Genomic DNA, 21,953 nt, shown 5'->3' with positions numbered 1-21,953 from the left:
ATGAATGACAGATTACTCACGTTTGCGCTTCCCTTGTGTCAAGATAGAGTCGAATATGCACACTGCAGCATTTCACAGGCTGCGATTTCTTCTGCAGAGAGAAATAAGAATTAATAGCCGTCCTAATGGCACCGAGCGTGTGCAATAAAAAAAAGCTCCTCGGCGTGATTGACACAAGAGTCGAATTAGCGGAAAAAACGAGCACACAACGCAGCCATTTTTCTCGCTAATTGATCGCCCCGCGGAGACAAAAGACAGGTGATTGATGCCGATAAGCGACCGCATGCTCGCTTCATTAGAAATTGCGGAGTGCGTGAGTCAGGAATTCATTAGGTCGAGTGCAATTTATCAAATGCGAAAACAAACACAAGGAGTCGTGATTGCGTAAGACTGTGTTCTTTTATCGGTCGATCTGCGTGCTGTTTGCTTTCAATGGGTTTCAATTTTGTTAAAAAACAATAACATAATCGTGATTTGCATAATTTATTGTTTTCCAGTGATCGACTCGCGCGCTCACAATCAAAGCGTCTGGTAATGTATTTTCTGGAGCACCTACGGGCGTGTTCTTTATATTTTCAATCACGCTGTAAACGCACCTTGTTTTCTCTCCATCGCTTATCTGCGAGCGCGGCTCTTACAATTGAGAATGGATTCTGTAGACACACTGATTCGCAGCCTGCAAAAACAACTGGGGATTTCTTAAGCCATTCTATTGCATTCATCACTAACAGTATATATTTTATGCAAAATATATGTTAATCAAATGCTCACTTACATATATGTAGAGGGTTTTTAATGATTTCTTGTAGGCTTCTATTATATGTTTTGATATTTTAGGGATCTCATTGGATTTGTTTAATCTGGTGTGATGGGAACCATGTTCAGGGGTAAAATATTTATGATTTTACGGAGCATTAAAATATTTTTATGTTCGATTTGATGAAATGAATTAATCAGCAATGAGCTATTTTACCAAAAATATGAATGAATTTATTATTTAACGCATATATGCGTGCGACACTAATCTTATACAATCAATTCTTACAAGTCTTTGCTGCTGTTCTTAAACTAATTTTTTTTACTACACATTTCAAAATATGATATTTTTCACACTGTTCCCCACAAAATCTACATTTACAAATCTCCTGAGGTTCATAATGGTACATCTGAGTTGCACAGAACAAATAGTGATATCCATGGCATGCAAATCGAGTAAATACATGTCTATCTTCAAAATTCGGCACCCTCCAATTCCCATTCCTCATTGTTTGAGTTTCGTAAAATGCATCGCAAATCAAGCGTCTATTTATAATCTTTATGTTAACAAACTTCTTATAATTATCAGTTTCAGGGAGATCATATTTCATTTTAAGATCTGTAGCAAAAAAGTTTAAGTCTTTGGCCACTAGTTCATAGACGTATCGCGATCTATTGTATTTAGAGATCCCCAGCACTTTCTTTATGTATCGGGTTTTGACTCGCTCTAATGTTTCAAATTCATTAATAGTAAGATAAGGCCAAATAACTTCTATGCCATAAGAGGCAGTAGGAGAAACTTTTACCAAAAATAAGAAAATCTTTTTTATGAGTGATCTGGGCTCTGTAACTTAACACTTAATCGTTAGACTTCAAACTGCAGTTATCCAGAAAACTGTAAAATTACATTTTTTCTATCGTTTTAAAATCTACTATTAGTTTTTTATTTCCTAAAAATTCAAAGTTACAATTTTTGGAAAGTTTTCTAAAATTTCCCCAGTCAAAAAATAAAAATGTTGAATCAGCTCAAAATTTTGGAGCAACTTTTAGTCGTTATCAAGCTATTTACGATTTTCGCAGCCTAAACACATCTCGTCAAAGAAAGTCATAGCATGAGAAGGTCGTCAAAACCAGCTTAAAAAAATCGATCGGCAATTCCCACGTTACTCATAAAGTAAACACCGTCAGGTTCAAACTGTTAGCCTACGTGGTGATCTCATTGTCAGTCAACAGAAATAATATATGTGTTTTAGAAAATTGCACTAACATAACATAATAAAACAGCATGAACGCGTTTATCGAAATTTCTCAATATTGCCTAACGTAGCTAGTCAATCAGCCATGAAATCTAGCCTGAAATGATTTTTTTCTTTAGCTTAAACAAAGGTTGCTGAATTTCAACCTATCTCAGGCTATGTATACATACACACACACTTCATAAAATAAGCTCCACCGACAAGATCCAGTTTGAAGAGAATGAGTAAACAATGAGGCAACAAGTGGGTTTCCGATCACGAGGCGCTGATCTGGTGCGAGAGCGAAATCCGCACACTAGGTCATACGCGTCCTTAGACGGAGGACCAAAATACGCGTGACGCAATGCTCTCGCGCGCCGCGAGTGGCCAGCGGCGCTGCTTCGGCCACTTCGAGCGCTGCCCACCTCTGCGGCAGGGACATTTCAGCGCCTCCTCGCTCATTAACGGCGATGACAAACAATAGGTCATGCAAATTTCCCCGGCTGAGCTCGGGCAGGCCGGCCGATAGTCATCTATCAACTCCAGAGTTCTGATTTCCTCGCAGGAAAGAAAAGATAGAAAGAAAGCCCTCGAGGATGGAAATAGTAGGAGTGCTTGCTGGCTGAACGAGGAAGTCGCTCGCTCGCTTGCTCGCTCGCTTGGCGGGGAAGGCAAGAGTGCCCTGAGAGCGACGGCGGCGGGGGGCAGGGAGGCGTGGAGGGGGTCCGAAAAGTAGGTCTACAGGTTTGCGGGCGGGCCTTGGCGCCTCGGCTGAAGGTAGGAGCATGCTGGCATGCAACTTTGGTGCTAAGTCTGCACTCGTCGTCGTGGATTAGCCCAGTGCACTAGACACGTGCGAATCAGCTGCTCTGTTTGACTTGTGTGTTGAGTGCTGCTTTTCCGACGATACCGTGTGTGGACAATCGGAAAATAATTTGCAGTTCAGTGTTTCTCGTTGTTGGATTCCTCCCTGCGGTGGTGCGCCTTCCCTACACCGGTGAGTTTTCGCCACTTTTTATTTTCATTCTGCTCGCGGGGAAGCCCCGGCGCCGCCACCGCGCAGAGAAAGTTCCCTCAATCGATTAAGCCAGCCAGCCAGCCAGCCTGCCTGCCTGCCTGCGCTTTTCGGATAATCTTTACACAGTCAACCAACCGGCGTTTTCGTTTCGGCGCTTTGCGGAGAAATTTGCTTCGCAGCCAATTTATTTCGGGCTGTCGTGCTGATTGAGTTGAGGTTTCAGTGCCAGGAATGGAATGAAATTAGCCTCCTGAGACTCTTTAGAAAATGAGGATGCGCCTCTTGGGAGTTAATTGCATTTTAATCGTCCAACGTTTCTCAATAAATAATAAAGATTTCTAAAGTCCTGACTAAAATTTTCAGATTTGTCCCGTTCTTAGTCCTAGAAACAATTTCGCTTGCAATTTGGAGTCTTTGCGTCTCGTTAGCAAATTAATTTTAGGTGCAATCATCCGCAATTACCACGGTAATTGTTCTCTGACGCAAATACGAAAACAGTGTCGGCTCCAGACAGCGGCGCGTCCGTCGAGCAGCACGCAATTACGATTATTCCCCCAAAGCGCGAAACCGAATTAGCAATGCTGCTGGCCCAATTGCGGAAGGCCATTGCAATTAGTGCAGTATTTGGAGCATTTACCCCGTCAATAAATATTCGTGTTGTCCGCCAAATTTGCATAAGTAAATACACGGCGGCGGAAGACAATGGCCATTAATATTTAAATGTAAAGTAATATTCGTCATTATGCTATTTTAAAGAAGAGCGAGATTCGGATCAAAGCGGCGGACATTGTTCGGCGCCACGCATCGCTGGGAATTCATGCACGCGGTGCAATTAGACGAGTGCGATTAATTAATGCACGCGGCGTTTCGGTGCGGTCGGAAATATTCTCACCGGCGCAGAAATGGGAAGTTTCGAACACGTGGGAATTTGGCGGTTTGTCTGCTCGAAAATCGACTGCGACCGTATCGTGATACACTGACTCACTGACTGACTTGTCGTCCCACTGAAGCCGGAAAATTCGCCGTCGCAGCTGGAATTTAACACCGAAATCTATCCGGGCCCCCGGTTCGGCTCGGCAACCAGTTATTACATGATTTTCGCGACCTATTACTTCGAGGAAGTGCCCTTCTTGCGGAGTGTGCAAAAAATGCACCGCGCGCTAGTACAACGCCCATGGTACAAGGCTATTATTTATTATGGAGTTGTAAAGAGAGCTAAATGAACGCGAATCGGCAAAAAAAAGCTTTCAAGCGGTGGCACTTTGCAGCAGTGGGCAGACGAGTATGAAACGCAAAATAATCTCGCGGATTTGATGCAATGTCCAGCCAGCTTGGGCTGCCAATCAGAGCAAAAGCCTTGACACGGCGCGTCAAATTCAAGATCAGATACGAAGTCGCTGCAAAATCATTTATGCAGATTAGACACATTAAATAATTGTGTTTTAGAAATAAATTGCGAGTGGCAGGTGTGCCTTTAATTTATTCACTTTTGGCTCTGCCGCGCGAGTACGGTACAATTTTATTGGATGTAAAATTCATATAAATAATAATAACCCGTTTATGAAAACGGTGCTCAATTAACGACTAGTCGCGCGCATTGTTCTGCATTTTTGCATAATACGGCGAGCTCTGGTTGAAATCGATACCCAGCAACACAGGTAGCTGCCGCTCGCCTGGGAAAAACAGGGTGCATTGACACACATTCCGCGAGTGCATCCGAGATGCATGGTGCTGCGCTGCAAAATATTTCGCACGTATACACACGCGGTAGCTGCATCTACTGCTGCACAAATAAATCATCATCCTTACATATTTTTACATGCACACGGATATCACGTTGCGTCACTCGCTGCAGTTAATTGCGACCGGCGAAGCAATTTCCCCGCGCTGAGCGTGGCAGCAAGGAAGTCTCGAAAGAAACCGGAGACGACCACGATTCACGCACTTCATCTAGAATAGTAGTTGTTGCCCCGCATTGAAATCTCCGTGTCACCTGTTTGTTACGCGGCAGGGCATTTTCGCACACGCTCTACGTGCGTGCCCTAGATTGATGCACCCAAATGACCTTTGAGAACTTGCATCTTGAAAGAGGTTTTGAATATTTTAATTATTTTGTAGTAAATAATGTCAAGATATAAAAAAATAATTCCTTGCTTATTTGCTTCTCAATGAATGGACATCTGAATTAAGACCAGTAAGAAAAATTAACAATTTTAGCTTTTCAACAATATTGATCTGTATTAAAATCGTTATGAATGCGGCTGAAATTCATTTTAAAAAAACATTCTGTTTCCTCGCATAATTCCTCCAAAGTTGTAAACTTTTTGCGTTTCATAAAACTATTGATTGATTGATTGATTAGTTATGAAATCTTGCTCTCAGCAATGTCAACTTTTTTACAATAAATTAAAATAAGGTTGGAGATTTATCAAGGCGATTTGCTCCTGTTTAAATCCCCTCATAACCATTGATTGCTTAGTTTAATCGTTTATGTCGGAATCTGGAGGTCCACAGTGACGTCAATACCACTAGCCTGAGGAGACACTCAAATTTAAGCTTGGTTTAGCGTATCTCTTTGCTTCGGAGGTCATTAATCGAGTTAATTAGCAGACCGAGAATTTTAAACGTTGCGCCGCTATCACTTTCCAAGCGAACTCTCGGGGCTGCAGAATCCTTGATAAGTGAGAACCATGCGAGTTGTGCGCTTTCACGACTTTTCCAGCCGATCAGTTTTATTATGCCGTCGATTTTAATTAAGATTTGAGGGCGGACCGCGTGTGGGAGGTGCAGCGAGATTCGCAAATGCTAAAGTCATGTTTCGTGGGGCCAATAAAGAAGAATGCACATGCGGCGTGGTTACGGCGGCTGCGGCGGCTGCGTCGGCCGCGAAGGAATTGCCAACTTTATGTCTTCTTAAGTGAGTCTCGGTGCGCTAATGACGACCAGCAATTTGCGTCTCTAATTGGAGTTTCCATAAAACACACATACTTCGCATGATTTACGATTGGACAGCTATTTTCGCGCAAAAGAGATAAAATTACGTCATCCGCAGCGGCATGAATGGGAATTTATGGGCATTTGTTAGCTTTTCTCTGTTTAGTGACCGTTAATTTGCGTTTAGGATAACGAACTGGGCCACTTTTACGACGATGTTTGCATGCAGATTAATTGGAAAAGCTCTAAAAGGCACCTAGATTGGTGCTTTCCTCAGCTGGATTTCAGGGAGATCTTTTCAAAATTAAATTTAATCTGGTTGTTTGTTAGAAAATATTTGGATTGTGCAACCATGAAACTGCTTCTCATTTGTAAGAGTGCATGAGTAATAGTGTTTTTTGAGGATTTAATTTTAAGAAAAATGTTTTTTTTTTAATATTTTAAAAGCCGCAAAGAAATTACAAGCCAAGATGCGAGTATATTAAGAGGAGAAAAACAGGCTCGAGAAACCAGCTCACATTTCTCACAGGTGCAACAGTCTAGCTAATTTGTTAAACGCTCTGAAAAGCTACGAAATTTTCGTCGGTTATTATTTACATGAGAAAGCCCCGCGTGGAGCACCGTAAATCAGAGGTGGCCGCCGGCCGCGACGTGAGTCAATATTTGGCCAAATTAATTACGTGCGACAAGCAGCGTTTCTGCCGAGATAAAGGGCACGGTGTTCCGGCTTTTGATACCCTCGAGAAACCACTCGCGAGAGGTTTAAGATTCTGCCTGACCTATAATACACCTCAAGAACAGTACACGCCGCGCTGATGATTTGCTCTTTTCTCGCGCGCGCGTTGGCTAACCAACGCGTCTCTATTATTTATTTATTTATCGTTCGCCTTTGGAGATGAGCGAGGCAGAGGTAAAATGAGAAAATGACTCGTCGACAGGCTACAAGCAGATTGCGCATCTTGGCGAATAAATAAATAAATAGATGGCTAAATATAGAGGGAAATATCAACTTTCTCGGATGGACGCGCGAGCGGGATGCAGCAAAAAGCAGCGGTAACTTCAATAAAAACGGTCGTGCCGTTCGCACAAATCTTCATCCCGCCATAAGCCGCTTTTAATCTTTCCTATTTATAAGTATATTTATAAGCCGTGGAGCATAATTGGTTTATTGGTATATCTTTTATAATGTTTGCTAGGAACGCTATCAGCCGACAGCACACTCGGCTAGCATTGTAATTATCGACACCGCGCGTGCTATAAAATTGGAAAATAAATTTCTCTGCTGATAACCGCGGCACTATTTTGCACTTTTGCCCGGCATAATTAATTGTTACGTTTCCAATGTTTTTAAACAACAAAATTAGCTGCTTTCGATTACAGCTGATTAAATTTTCTGTGGGAACGCTTTCTTAGGACATTGCAGCTGAGGGACATCTCCAAAACGCTCTCAGCTCAATTTAAATTACCATGACATTGTTCTGGTTTTAGTTCCTCGGGTTTTCATCTTCCCAGATTTTGGAGAAAAACGCTTTAGGATCTTCCCTCATGATAATTATTGTTTCAACCGCCCATCACTAATGGCAATGGCGAACAATGAATATCGGTTTGTGCCGGACTCAATATCAAAAATAAGATCTTCCTCTTTTCCCATGGCGGCGGTGAGAGAGCAGGAAACAAAAGTCTGCATGCACCGCACACTTTGTATATTGTATGATAAACAGACACCGCGCACAGCACCTGCAGTGGTATTTAGAACAAACTTTGATGTTATATGCATGGATGCATGACTTATCAGCTCGTGTATCAATGGAATAGCTGTAGATTTTGTACGTGTGCGCATACTATATTTGTGTTCATGCTGATTAAGTTACGGCCTATTTTTTCTGCAACGTTTTACGATCCGATCGCTCTTTCCACATCCTCTAAAGTGCCCAAATGAGAATGTTGCAATAAAAAACCGATTTCGGTGCAAGCATGCATGCGCTTTATTGGTTTTGGTCAAAGTGCAGACGGTGCTGTGTCGTCGTTACTTAATCGTGATTGGCGGCTATACTTTCGCAAGCTGCTTTCTTGACACACACACATCAGGCGGACCATTATTGTGATACGAGATGAGGATGCTTTTTGCCAGCTCTGCTCACACTGCATCTTTTGCAAAATTTGTCTGTGTGTGTGCAACATAAACACTTTCCTCGCTGAGGTAGTGAACACCTGTTGTAGTCTTCAAGTCAATTTTTAAAAATGTTATTGTAAAAAGTGCTCATACTTTTGAAGCAATTTAAAAAACTAATGTTATTTTTAATCTGGACTCAGACTAGAAATTTGCATCATCCATGGGTGCATGCATTGTGACAGAGGACGCATCTCGTGCGCCACTTCTCACTGCGTCTGGCGCATTGAAAGAGAGGAGACACGCACCTCATTTGGCCGCTTTCGCGCTGAAGGAACACAGCTTTTTGTAATGAGGGGAGACGCGGTGCGGCGGGCATATCGTGAGCCTAATCCTCTTGATTTTAGCAATATTTACAGCGAAATTTATTGCAACAGCACAAAAACACACAAACACACACTGCGAGACCAGTTTTCGCAATGCGACGACGACTCGCAGCGCCGCGCCGCGCTGAACTTGTTATATTGGTGTAGGTAAATTTTATCTTGTCCCGCTCTCGCCTTTAATTTTCGCGAATGCTCGCCGGCAATGACATTTTATCCCCGCGAAAGTAAAGCGGTGGCGGCGGCAGAATGTGGTTTTCACACATAAATCCGGCAAGGATACTCACGGCGAGTGAGAATATCGCCTTTGAAGTTCGCACGAGCTGTCGACCGTAACCAAAAATACATGCGGCAAACCCGTTGGGAAAGGCCATTACGAAGGTGATTGGGAAATAATTTCATATTCATATGATTTCTAAAATTCTGATTACAAACAATAAATACATTTGATTAAATTTAAAATTTTTAAATGAGTGGAAAAGGGGTAGCGAACAACTGCTGTCATAAAAATCAAAATCACCGGCCGTTGAAGACGAACGACTGCTTTATTGTTTTGCACAAATAAAAGAGAGCACTTACCCTCCTTGCGACACATTTTCCCCTAAATACTCTCGTTCCAAAATCCAGCTTTCTACAAAACGATATTATCAGTATAAATGTTTATATTCTCCTCTTTTCCATCCCCTAAAAATCATCAAATAAAAATTTTGCGTCTCACTCTTGTACAACATTAATTAAAATTCGGTTACAGAGGTTTGATTCATAGACTCTGGCGGGAAAAGAGCCAAAAGGTAGCGCATCCAGCGACAGACTGTCATGCACTTTCCTATATTATATGCTCCCCATTTATGGTTTGCTTTTGAAACGTGTTTTGTAAATAAACAAGCACTCGAGTTTGGCCAGCATCGCACGCGCTGAACACTTATGTTCATGCAGCAGTTTATTTTCCCAGTGTATCTTCGATGCTTTCGTATGTGTGAGTGTACATACAAGTATAAATTTTACAAGAGACTTTTAATATGCAGTGCATGCACGCACACTCTTTCATATAAAAGAGAGGCTTTCTGCGAAACGCACACACCTCCGTCGTCTGATTTGCATTTAGCTGGAGATAAGACACTGACGGGTACGTTAGCGCAAAAAGTTGAAAAGCCGGCACCTGGAACACTTGAAAGCTTTTAATTAAACACGCTGGAAATATTTATGTGGGTGATTTCTCAAAAAGCTGGTTTCTTTGACACAGATTTGAGCTTGTGCTTTTAGGTGCAGCCCAATAAAAATTGTTAACAACACTTAAAACAAATGACACGTAAATCACTTTGGAAGATTTTGCTGACAATCACGGACAGGAATAAAATAAAATCTCGAACGTGTGCGGAATTTTCAAGCGCGACGTTCGGACGGATTGGATTGGCAGGCACTTGATGTTCTTCTCGAATTTGACATGCAAGGAGAACAACATGAGCAGCACCAGGACCAGGTGTTTGTGCTCTGCAGAAGAATAAGTAGGTGGAGATGATTTATGGGAGGACGAGAGAGGTGTCAAAAGGTTTTTAATCTGCCCAGAGATCCCGCGTGCGTGTTCGGAAACTCAGAGCAGTTGGCATGGTCAGGAAGAGCAGAACTTTTGACCCCGGCAAATTGCTTTATTACAAATAAACGGATTCCTTTTGCATATTTGCCGCGAGAATGCAGAGGTGCGAATTCACTCACTTTGTAGACCTTGCGACATTCAAATGCAAATGACTGGGACGCGGTGAGATGTTTTGTTTGCCTTGTCGGCGGCTGCTAATATATATTGTCCTTAATACATACGTGTTCCTATAAGTAATGTAAAAAACATTAGAAAATAAAATCCAGAGTTTTGATATAGCGTCTCACTTCTCACTTGGCCCTTGATAAATACTAACTTCTATATTTCCTCTCAAGTGGCATTTTTAAATTTGGCCACTAAAACTTTCGCCCAAACCTGCTGGTGCCGAAGAATTTTTCAGCACACTTTTGAAATAACACTCAAAACTTTCACCAAACGCGACGCTCGCATCTTCGACGGCGCGAGCATGATGAGAAAGAATAAAATAATAAGCGACGCCGTTTGCCACTGCCGCCTCGTTCTGTAAATAAAAGAACTGTTGAAAAAAATCGTACAATGAGTGGGAGTGGTCGTGTTTGTTTTCTTTCTGCCGAAATGCAAATTGCTGTCAGGCTGTAAGGCGAAAATGCCCAAGGTCATCCGATCCGCTACGCCAGCGCGACTATTCAATCGCGATTTATAAGTGAAATCGGCGCGCGTACTCGCTAAATAGAAGGAGCCGCATCCGCCGATTTTGATGGACGCGATAGGTGGCGTGTAGCGTGTCGTAAAACTTGACCTTCATGCAGACGAGCCAAATGCGGTAAAGAGCAGCAGTACACGCGGTACTTGATGCGCTCAACGCGTGAAATGTGCACAAGATTTATTCAAAGTCATAATCGCCTCGATGGCTATAATTAATTGATAATTATTCATTCTGCTCGCACATTAGAGATTACTGCAGGAAGCAGTGGCTTCTGTTTATTGGATTAAAACTGTACGGAAAATAATTCGCTAAAAACTAGGATAGCGGTGAACATGGACGGAAAATCGTGATTTATTTTGCTCAGAGGAAATTTTCCCTCACTTGGCTAGAATGTTACTGGAAGTATACTGCAATCAGTCAGAAAAAATGGCGTGGAAATATTCTAGAAAAATGGCAAAATCTAACTTTAGTTTGCTGCTTGGTCCCATTTTAATTTTTAAACAGTAATTTGCTAGATTTCATCAATTATATGAGCCTTGAAACACAGTTTCTTCTTAAATTGATCATCATACGAAGAAGACTGATTTTAAATGGTTCAATTTACTTAGAACTATGAATTGAATTTAATGTTTAAAAAAGACCATGCCTTCTGCGCTGCCAAACGAGAACATTTAAAAAAATTATCAGCCTCACGAAACATAAAACTGCCTATTAAATTTAATTTGTGTTTCAGAAAGTTGCTTCCAATAGGAGGATGTGCAAAACAGGCTTTCTAGATATTATATTTTTATCTGTGACCACGCTGTTTCATTTGGACCATGAAATGAGCACGAATCATGAATTTTAAAGTGACAAATTATTGTTTACAGTTTGAAATTTGATTGGAAAGCAAACTATTTTCCGATGATATTTGTTACACCTTGGCTCTCAATTTTTCCGAGGAGGTTAGCCTTGTTTTAATTTTCCAGGAACCTTACTCCTCTCTCCACGCCCTCTTTGTGAAAATCCTGCTGGGTATAGTGAAAATTGATTGTTTACTACTAATAAAGGAAAAATACACTGGATTTTCAGATAAAAAAATGAAACCAACGGTACCTTGCCAAAAAAATGGAATTATAAATTTTAGTGAATATTCTTAGATTGTTTGTATCAAAATCATTCATAAAATATGGAAAGGTTTTTTGCTCTACATAATATAATTAAAATTTTAATTCACTTTTTATTCGAAAATAAGCTGTTTGGAAACTTTCAAGTCCAATGAATTCCGAATAATTATCTCTAGTGCCCTGCGATGCAAAGCACTATACTTGCAGGATTGCCAGCATTTTGTAACTTGATCTGCTTTCGCGATCTCCGTGCTCTTTAATTAAGGAGTGTTTATGTCCCGAGGAGGCAAAAGCAATTTCCCTCTGCCCCCTGCGTGTATATCACTAGGTTCCTTCTGCTCTGACAGCGCACCCAACGCGTGAGTCAGCTATAGCAATTCCGCTTTGTACCGCGAGATAGCCAGTCGTTCGCCGTTCATTAGTCGGTAGATGGAAATTGAATTTTGACTCGCCGCGCGGGTCCAATCGCCGCGGAATCTAATACAGCACATAATAAAGGCGCTCGAACCGATTCTCATTAGGCGCGAGCATGTGATTTCTCTTGATAGAGCAGCTTTTGTGTTGCCGGGGTCATCGCGATAGCAACATTTTATTTGCAATGCCCCGTGCAGCATGATTTGAATAACTACACTCGCGCCTGATTAGGGTCTGCTGCGCGAAAATTGTGACTGACTGTGTTGATAAGTGTACAGACTGCGCGTTATCAGCTTGTGGAATCTTAAATAGCGAGGAGGAAACAGAAACAATCTCCAAGGACGGCAAATTGATTAGCGAAAACGGCCTCGCAGGGTCTGCGGAAGTTTTGCACGAAAATTAAGTCGATTTTAATGGCTCAATACTTGCGGTGTGTGGCCGAGTGCGCGGACTAAATATGTAATTCGTCGCCTCTGCCTACTGCACGCGCATTATTAATAATCACGTCACGATACAGGGCAATTACAATATAATAAAAGTGTAATTCGTCTTCTTTGACGCCTCTCATCACCGGCTGCCTGATTTAATGCGATTGTTCAGCTTTTAGCTCGGCTTCTTTGTCAGGTGTGGACCCGGAGCAGCAGTAAATACGCAGCTACATATGTACCCGAGGCGGATGAAAAAGACCTTACGCAATAAAAAAAAAAAACACAAAAGAGCCGCTCGGCGAATCCTTTTCTCAGTTTGTTATCTTAGCAAGTGCCTTTTAAACAAGCGACGGGGCGATTAAAAAAATATGTAAGTAAGAAGCGTGTTTATTATTCCCCAGGACACGAGAACGGAATTTTCTGCTTCCTGTTGCGGTTTGAATTTTGCTGATTGCCGATTTTGCAGCTCGATCAAGGGAGGCGAGGAGGAAAATGGAAGGTCGCCGGTTCAAAGATCATTACTGACGGCACGTACTCCTCCTGAAGGTGCAGGAGTCTGTTATTTCTTCTCTTAATTTTATTGTGCGAGCCGGAGAATAATGGAACCAACCCGACCGCTTGCAATTTTGTATGATCAGCAATTCAATAGAAGCGTGAAAAGCAATAATTGGCGTGTCCTCTTCACGTGAAATCAATTGCCCGGCGAAACTTTCCAAATAAAAATTTAAGATTTTAGAAGAAAAAATTAAATCTCTGAGGTTGTATCAAATTTTATGCCTGAATTGCTGCAAACAATTTCACAGCTAGTGAATTCGGAGAATTTTTATGGTTAGCCATCACATTGAACCAGCAATGCGACGGAAACATTCAGAGCGAGGAAGTTAATAGTGGCCGATCGAATGAGAAGGCATTATCGCCGTTGCAGAAATTCAAATCAGTGGATGATTTTCTGAAGCTACGCGCGCGGAGAAGTCTCAGTCGTGCCGACGAGGAGGACCCAGTTGTGCTTGCTTTTTATGATGCATGTTGTATAGAAAGTTGCTCGTGCTCGGTGCCAACTCCGCGCGCAGCCAGCATGTGGGCCAAAGAGTTAACTAGAAAAAGGGAAATTTCATTCGAGCAAGATTTAGTTAAAGTCAGTGACAGCGGCGGATTAATTTTGCTCGGTAAGACGTGCACACGCAGACACACAGGGCCGTTTGGTGGCCAGCCAAGTGCGTCAGATTTTAATGTATTCCATCACGAAAACGTCGCGACGAGGGAAATTTCTAAGACAAAACCAACTTTCGTGCTTCACAAATTAAGCGTGCATTAAGAGCAGCAGCATTTTGTTGCTCTGACCTGATTAATATTCGAAATACGTCATCGGTTTCCGATATGATACATATTCGTATCCTTGGCTGAAATTGCAAAACGGAAAATTCCGCGCACGAAAGCTGACACTTTCCTCAAAACGAACGGCCAAACACGATCCGCCGAGCCCTCGAATGCAAATCGCTGGCACAAGTGATCCGCGAGATTAGTCACACCGATTGCACAGAAAGGCTGCTGCTGAAAATTAATTGTTACGGAGAGCAGCCGAGCGCTCTCGCGGCGCGAGTTCCGGATTGAGCGACGCCCTCAAGAGTGGAGCGAGTCCATGACTTTATCATGATCTCAACGTCCATGACACAATCTCGTTTGAAAGCTCGGCTTTGTACGTACTCACCTGCATGGCTTAAAGCACACATAACGCATGCCACCAGGATAACAAATGTGCAAATATATTTGCACGCTAATGACCTTATTGTTATAGGAAAAATCTAATTTACACCGCTGTTCAGACAATCAATTTACTTTGTGTGATTTATCTTCTATCGCTAAAAATTAATTGGCTTCAGTGTGATTATAATTAACAAAAAAAAATATACAAACTGCATCGATGCATATGAATGTTTCAAATCTAGCGAATATAGGTCACAGTTTAAATCCTCTTTTGAAACATACAAAATTAAATTGCAACTCTTTCTGAAACGAAATAAATCAGCCTTGAAGTTTGAAGCTTCAAAAGAAAATTTCAACCGCGTGAAATGCAAAAACCGGTGAGACGTCTGCACATTTTGCCGTGCAAGGCGCAGCTGGAGAGCCGCGAAAATGTTTACGACGATCGGCTCGGCGCGAGAGGACTGATTTATTTATGGAGGCGCAGCGGGATTATGATTTAATTTACGACCGCGCTAAACTGTGATCCATATTGAGCACCTACGCGTTGGCCAACACCAGCCTCCCTTTATCTCTCTCACTCGACCTGAAACGAACATGTTCCGCGACGGCACATTATACTGTTAAGTACCTGGAGAGCAGAAACACACCGCGTTGCATGCCGAGCAGTGTTAATTTTATATAAGAGCCGGTGGCTGCGTTTGCATCACGCGTGTGTGTGTGTTGCACGCGCTTAATGAATGCAGAGCAGCTAGAGACCTTGTGCTGTCAAATTCCAAAACGAATGATTAAATGATTCTGCCACCCAGTTTGGGAAATTCCGACCTTGCATGTTCGAGTTTTTCGGTTAAGACGGATTAAGAGTCGAAATTTTAAGTTAGACAGATAGGACAACATTTCGTAGGGCATGAATAATCGCAAGCGCGAATCAGAGGTGAAAAATTTTTAATAATTATATTTGCAATTCAAATTTGGGTTTTGTAGACTGCCAAAAAGTAGTTTGGCCAAGCTTTTATTATTTTTTAGATTTTTAGTTTCTTTATTCCTGTTATGATTAAGTTTCAGCTCAAAGGAAGTTAAATCTCCAATGGAAAGCAATCAAAATAGGACCAAACAACAATAACATTGTCTATTTTTCGATAATTTCCAAGGATTCACTAATTTTTTTAACTTTTTTTCGTGAAATTCTCCTTTTAAAAACGTATTTCAGAAGGCAGGTAAAGCTTGAAAACAATCGAACTATGTTTTTTTAAATATAAAATTATTTTGCTAACTTTTACGATAAAATCCTCTTTGAAACAAGAAAATTTTCCTTTCAGCAAACAGCAATGAACAAATCTAAAGAGCACCTCTTGCAGACACAATCGAGGAGGAATCTGAAACTCTGAATTTGCAAGCATTGAAATTTCCCTGCCCTGATGCAAAAACGAGAGTGAGATCGCGCAATAAACGTTTCGCTACAGAGTGGTGTGATGTAACAATTTGGCCCTAATTACCGCGCGCGCACCGAGGAATGCGTGTGTGTGAGTTGTTATTGTTGTTACGAATGTGCGCCGAGCCGTTATTATTCTCCGTCCGATTGGATTAACGTTGCTAAATTTCGCTAAAAGCATTTCAATGCTTTAAACCAAATCGTGAGCACGCGGGTCACACTATTGACCCCGACCGCGAGTTTTTCTTTATCACCGAAAGGCAAAATGAATTAGCTTATTTGATCAACAGATTAATTATCTTTCGAAAGCCGAATTCCAATTAAAATTTGCATTTCAATTTGGTTTAGCGCGGCTGCTTTTGCTAAGTACTGTGTCTAATTTTATGCATTAATTGGCAATTGCCGTGCGACCGAGCAGAACTTTTGACATTCTCGTTGCCTTGTTTCGTGCCCAGGGGTCAGGGTTCAAATCGGAAAAGAGTTGAGCGAGCGTGTCGTTGTTAATACGATACACCCAGCTCGCCGAAACGCGAGCTACGAGAGCTTGATAAATAAATTTTCGGGCTGACCTCAGCCTCCTTCGCCTTGTGAATTTATTTTCCTGCGCTCAGATGAGTTCATTCTCACGTGAGTGAGGCTCTCTCTCAAATTACTGAAGATTTGGCGTCTTAATTTCACATTCGGCATAATTTAGAAGTCGCTGTAATTTATTCGCTGAGGCGTTGAGTACCTTTAAATCACTTGCAACACCTTCATTCCTCTGGCATATAACGTGAAGCGAATCTAATATATTCAATGAAAATGCTTACTCATATCGCGAACAAACTTACTAACAATTAGCCTGTCACGCATAATGGAATATTTGGGACAAACTGCGTTGAAGTAAATTTTTTAATAAACAAATTGCTCGGCTGAAACTCGTTTCTGCTCTCGAGTCAGGTGCAGGGGATTGTCAAAAAGAGAGGAGCATGAATAATTGCTCCTAATCCGACGATAAAAAGAGATTATTCAACGGTCGTGGCTGCTGATACTTGGAAAAAGAAGCAGCAAATCTGTCAGTTGGTCCGGCAATTAGCCATTCATGCGCATTTCAACTTAACGGCGCTCGGCCCCAAACCAAATATGACCCGGAGCAGACTAATTTGCATCAAAAGCTTCTTCGTTTTACAGCGGTGGAGGCGAGAGATCCGCCTGCGATGTAGGAGGATCTGTAATTAATTGCTCCACTTTGTGCCAGCTGAAGAATTTGTCCCGATTACACGTGCTGAGCGGAAAAAAACGGCTGGCGCGCGCCCATCTGCGGCAGCAGCTCATGCGAGGGACAAAAAGAGCAGCAAAGTAGGCAACGCCCTGCATAAAATAATAATCAACCGCTCGCATCCTACTACGACGAGAGCAGTGCAGAGAGTGAGAGAGAGAAAAAAAACAAAAACGACTGATCGATCTGGAAAGCAGGCGAATGGGTTCGCGACACGGACAAAGGAACGCGAACGCAATTAGGGGATACATTTTCTCTGCGACCTCCGACCCTGGACCATTGTGAAACACGCACACGCCGGTGTCGGTGTCATACGAGCACTTTTTCTCTCTCCTCCCTGCCAGACCCGGACTGGTCTATGAAACGCAGGAAATTTAGAATTACAAATCTTTCCCAACCGAAAAATCACTGTAGACTTTTGTTTAAAAACGTTTATTTGTGGATGTTGAATGATGATGATGATGCAAGAATTCCTAGCAGCATTTATAGATGTGCAAAATTAATTCGAACGATAATTTTTCTTTGTCCGATATGCTAATCGGAACATCCATTGATCACGAGTCATAAATTTGTAAATATTTTGACGCAAATTTAAAATCTAAACCAATTTTTAGGGGTAAATCCTATGAGAAGAAATCTTTCAGAGGTTGTAAAAACTCTATGACAAATGTCAAAATTGTTTTTTGAATTGAAGTATCTTATTTTTGACTCATCATTGATTTCAAAAATAGTTATAATCGAATATATGCTATTTTTGCACATCCCTTTCATTGTGCATCAATTTAAATAGCGCAAGCAACTGTAAAATTTTGTCGATGTCGATTTCCTCGAAAGGTTTGGAAAATGTTTGTAGAAATATAGCTGTTTCTGATTTAATACTGCTCCAAACCACATACATCATCTCCAACAATGATTACGGACTTGAAGATTGATTTACGGCTGATAAAATTGCATGAAAAGAACTCTCGCGTCGTAACGACAATGTAACTCGAAGCCTTATCTCAATTTCAGCTTTTCTGCAAGTACAGTCCGGGCCTGCTGTTCGGCGTTATTTATTTTTTGTCCAGGCGATATTATTTATCATTTTCGCCGAGAGCCAGCTCTTTCTTTCTCGCGGCGAGAGAAAAGAAGCCGAACGTGGGCGTCGACTGCTGGCTGGCTGGCTGGCTCGCTCGCTGCTCTTTCTTATTTCGCCGGGAATCCCTGTTCGCCTGGCTGCCGCCGAAGCGAAAGGGTCACGTGGTGCGAGAGAATCAGGTACCGTAAGTAGGGAGCATGCATCGCGGGTAATAAGAGCGAGCAAGTGGAGCTTTTTTCACACACGTGAAACTGCTGCAAGTCGGAATGAAATTTCGGGGCGCGCAGGTGCAGGCTCCGACTATTAATTAGCCGGCCACCGGCGGTCGTTTAAATCAAATTTCCCTTGCCGATCCGAGCCACCAGGCACCAGGCTACCTGAGCGTAATTTCTTGTTCGACGTCTTTCGCTGCCGGGCGTATACATCGATTTAGATTTTCAAGAGCTGAAAGAGAATAAAATTTCAGTTAGTCACGATGGTGGACAGCTCAGCGCTTTTAAAAATTAAACTCAAAGTTGCGAAGCTTGTAAATTGTAAGATGGATGATTTTCGCCCAAATAATGAAAATTAACGCCTCAAAGAGAAATCATGTCATTGGAATTCGTCTTGACTTTGTTATTTTATAAGAAAAAAAATACAAAAAGACCATGTTTTTAATAGAGTCGTTTGATTTGTTTCAGGAGACCAGGTACATTGCAGCTTAAAAGTCTGACTGAATTACTGAGCGTATGCGGTAAGCTTATTAAGGAAAGGAACGCATTAATGCGTTTGCCAAGAATTCCAATACACGAATGTATTAAGATAATACCCTCTCAGCGAGCGACGCTGATACTCGTGTTTATTTCCTTCGAGCCATTGAAATCGTTAATATTGAATAAAATTGCGCAACACAGCACATTACACAGCAAGGCAAATAACAATAATTTAAATTGCTCCACTGCCCCCTGCTGTCCAGCAGAGGAAATTTGTCAGTCGCCCTTGCACAGTTATGGCCGACCGTGCAGACACACTCGATAATTTAAAGAGTGTAATGCGGTGCAGACTACGTGGATGGCTAATAATAAACACGGCAACGTCTCTCGCTCGCGATACAGTTCCCAGCCGCCGTGACTGATTGGTGATTAAAGGCATGACCGACCAGCTTGACTGCAGAGTCTGCCCGACGGAAAACACGTTGCAGTTAGCCGAATGAAAAACGTCTCCGCATTAATTAGTTTATGAGAACAAGTACACGCGCCAAATAGATTTCAACAAATTAGTTATGACTGCATTAGATGGAAGATCTGATCAACGCTCAAAGCTAAGTGGAAACTGACCAACGAGCATATGTTTCTAAAACACTTCACCACCACCACAGCAAAGATTTTTTGTCTTGAAAATTTGTTTTGAGGTTTACTGCTGCGATTGGCTGAACAAAAATTAAATCTAAAATTGCAGTATGAAAATTGTAAATGAACGGTGTCACCATCTGTAAGTGGCTTTGAGCACTAAGAATTTTCTTAACCGACCAATCAATTTAAAGTGGATCAGTACAGTAAAAATATCGAAAACAAAGCATGTGCTGGGAAAATTGGGGGAAAAACAAAATTCATCCTTGCGCTGTTTAAATTTCTGAGAAAATTGGGTACAAATTTTATCTTTATAAAAAACATCATGATTTACTTCACCAATAGGGAAATTTAACCTTTAAATTCTACATCGTGGGATAAATCGTGACGAGGAATTGAAATCAAGAGAAAAAAGTATTGACAAACACCGTTTAATTTTATGAATAATTTGGCAAAATGCTGAAATTTAATAATTACCCGGCCCTCATTTACTATTGCACATTGTTGAAATGATTACAATTGTTGCCTTGTATCAATCCAAATTAAGAATTTTCGAATTTCTAACGAAAGAAATTTAATAAATTCATTTAACAAGTTAAAATTTTTAACGTAACATGGGAAATATTCAATATATTAACTTTTTTAAAATAAAATTATCGATTCCAACGTAAAATATATCTTAACCAATTTAAAGTTAGACTGACAGAAATTGTTTTCTGTTGACGCAACTTCTGTAGCTTTGTTGCTTGTCTTGAGTGTGGCAAGGCGAACGAGAGTACGAGAAAGATACTAAGTTGCACAATTGCTTTCGCAGGATGCACACACTCACAAACACGTAAGCCCGAGCTAGACGCTGCAAAGTGTATCCCGGCGCCGAGCAATAAATCCAATATCGTGCGCACACACTCAGCATGAATAATAATTTGCCTATTACACGATTGCCCTCTGCGCGCGCTGAAAATATTAATGGACGCAGATTGCATCTCAATCCGTCCGTCCGGAGCAATTTTTCTACTGACAAAATGAGGTTAGGTGAAAAATGGCTTCGCGCGCTTGCACCTGACAAAGGCAATCAGATATGCAAATATTGACTCTTTGCCTTTTCTATCCGGGCCGACTCTAATTTATCGCTCTGTTGTGTTTCGAGCTGTTGAAAGTCTCGTAATGGCATTTGCGCTAAATTGCCGCCGTGCTCATGCCAATTTATTATTTGGTCGAGTTGGAATTCCATACGGCCTTCTTGCGAAAACGAATAAAAAAGAAGAAATTCTTCTTATGTCGCAGCAGTTAAACGATGCCGACGGATTTTCTACATTTTCGGGTAATTTTTATTACCCTCATCTCCAATGCTAATTCACCTCGGTGCCACCACTCTCCTCCTTTCTATCTGTTTATTTGTGTTGCGAATAACGTGCTGTCCACGCTAGAAATCGCACCTTTCGTTTCGCTAAAAATTCGGATGGCCCGAATACAGCTCTTGGACCGTGCTCAAGGTCGAACTGCGTACTTGAAAACCGATCCCTGCCAATGATTCCGAGAACATAACGGAAAATTTCAAATTGTCAATTCGCATTGGCAATGAAAATCGGCGGACTCCAAAGCAAAGGCCAATTTGTCATTTTAATTTGGCACCGGGCCAAGCGGCCTCGCAATCACACCTGCCGCGTAAAATTACAGTTGTCGCGGCCGACAATGGAGGAAATAAACACCGATTTATATGAACGTATTCCTGTCAATAAGGCGTGTCGGGATAAACGCCGCTTTCGGTGACTCACAATGCTGTGCCGGAACTGCAAGGCTGAATTTTCCAAGCCGGTTGATTAGTAATGACGAGGTAAAAAATTGCACGCTAGTAATATAAATTGAATCGTGACGCGAAACTCAATAAGGCTGCATCGCACGCGTTGAGATATACCCCGGGTGGAAAAAATTTCCTAAAAAGGCGCGTAATTTACGAGAGCAAACCCAAAAAATCCAAATCTCGCCTGCAGGCTCTTATTAGGACTAACAAATCTTCCTAAAGAGGCAATTAGTGTCACACTAATTAGCTCCGAGTGCGCGCGGCCGGGAGAAAATTTTTGACGGGAGAGAAAAAGCGGCGCGAAAATCGTGGCTTCTCACGTCCTTGGTTCGAAATCTGCGCGCACACAATGCTTAATTTCTGATTGGCGCAAGTTGAGTGTGTGTGTGCACTTGTTATTATTATTAACGCTGCTGCTTATTGTAATGTGACCTCGATCGGTGCGAATGATAAGTCCGCCAACGGCCACGCAACAAGCAGATTGGCAACACAGCCGAAAAGAACGAGCTCTTTCGTCCTGCTGATAATTTTCAATGCTTCGACCTCTCCGCACCGCAGACTTAATGAAGAATAAGTATAGTCTTAAAAGAAAGACTAGACACGTTACGAGATTCTGCACACCTCGTGGTCATGATCGTGTCTGAATTCTAATGGTACGCTCTACTTGCAGCAGCTGCGATTTTTGCATCATT

At 41.8% G+C, this 21,953-nt stretch overlaps 1 protein-coding gene across 3 annotated transcripts in view; it reads left to right on the top strand.

The window, feature by feature from the left end:
• The first annotated feature begins 2,769 nt into the window (after positions 1-2,769).
• LOC135945742 (protein sister of odd and bowel) overlaps positions 2,770-21,953 on the top strand; it is a 57,439-nt gene continuing 38,255 nt past the window's right edge. For 2 of the 3 annotated variants that reach the window (XM_065493599.1, XM_065493597.1), the window contains exon 1: positions 2,770-2,988. The gene's annotated coding sequence lies outside the window, so the exon portion shown is untranslated. Of the gene's footprint in view, positions 2,989-18,812; positions 18,866-21,953 lie in introns of all 3 variants that reach the window. The other variant, XM_065493598.1, reaches the window with a different exon arrangement.

The sequence above is a fragment of the Cloeon dipterum genome, chromosome X (genome assembly GCF_949628265.1).
Source record: "Cloeon dipterum chromosome X, ieCloDipt1.1, whole genome shotgun sequence".
In the NCBI taxonomy this organism is placed as follows: Eukaryota; Metazoa; Arthropoda; class Insecta; order Ephemeroptera; family Baetidae; genus Cloeon; species Cloeon dipterum.
Note: the sequence above shows the minus strand (reverse complement) of the source record. Positions and strands in the feature narration are given on the sequence as shown.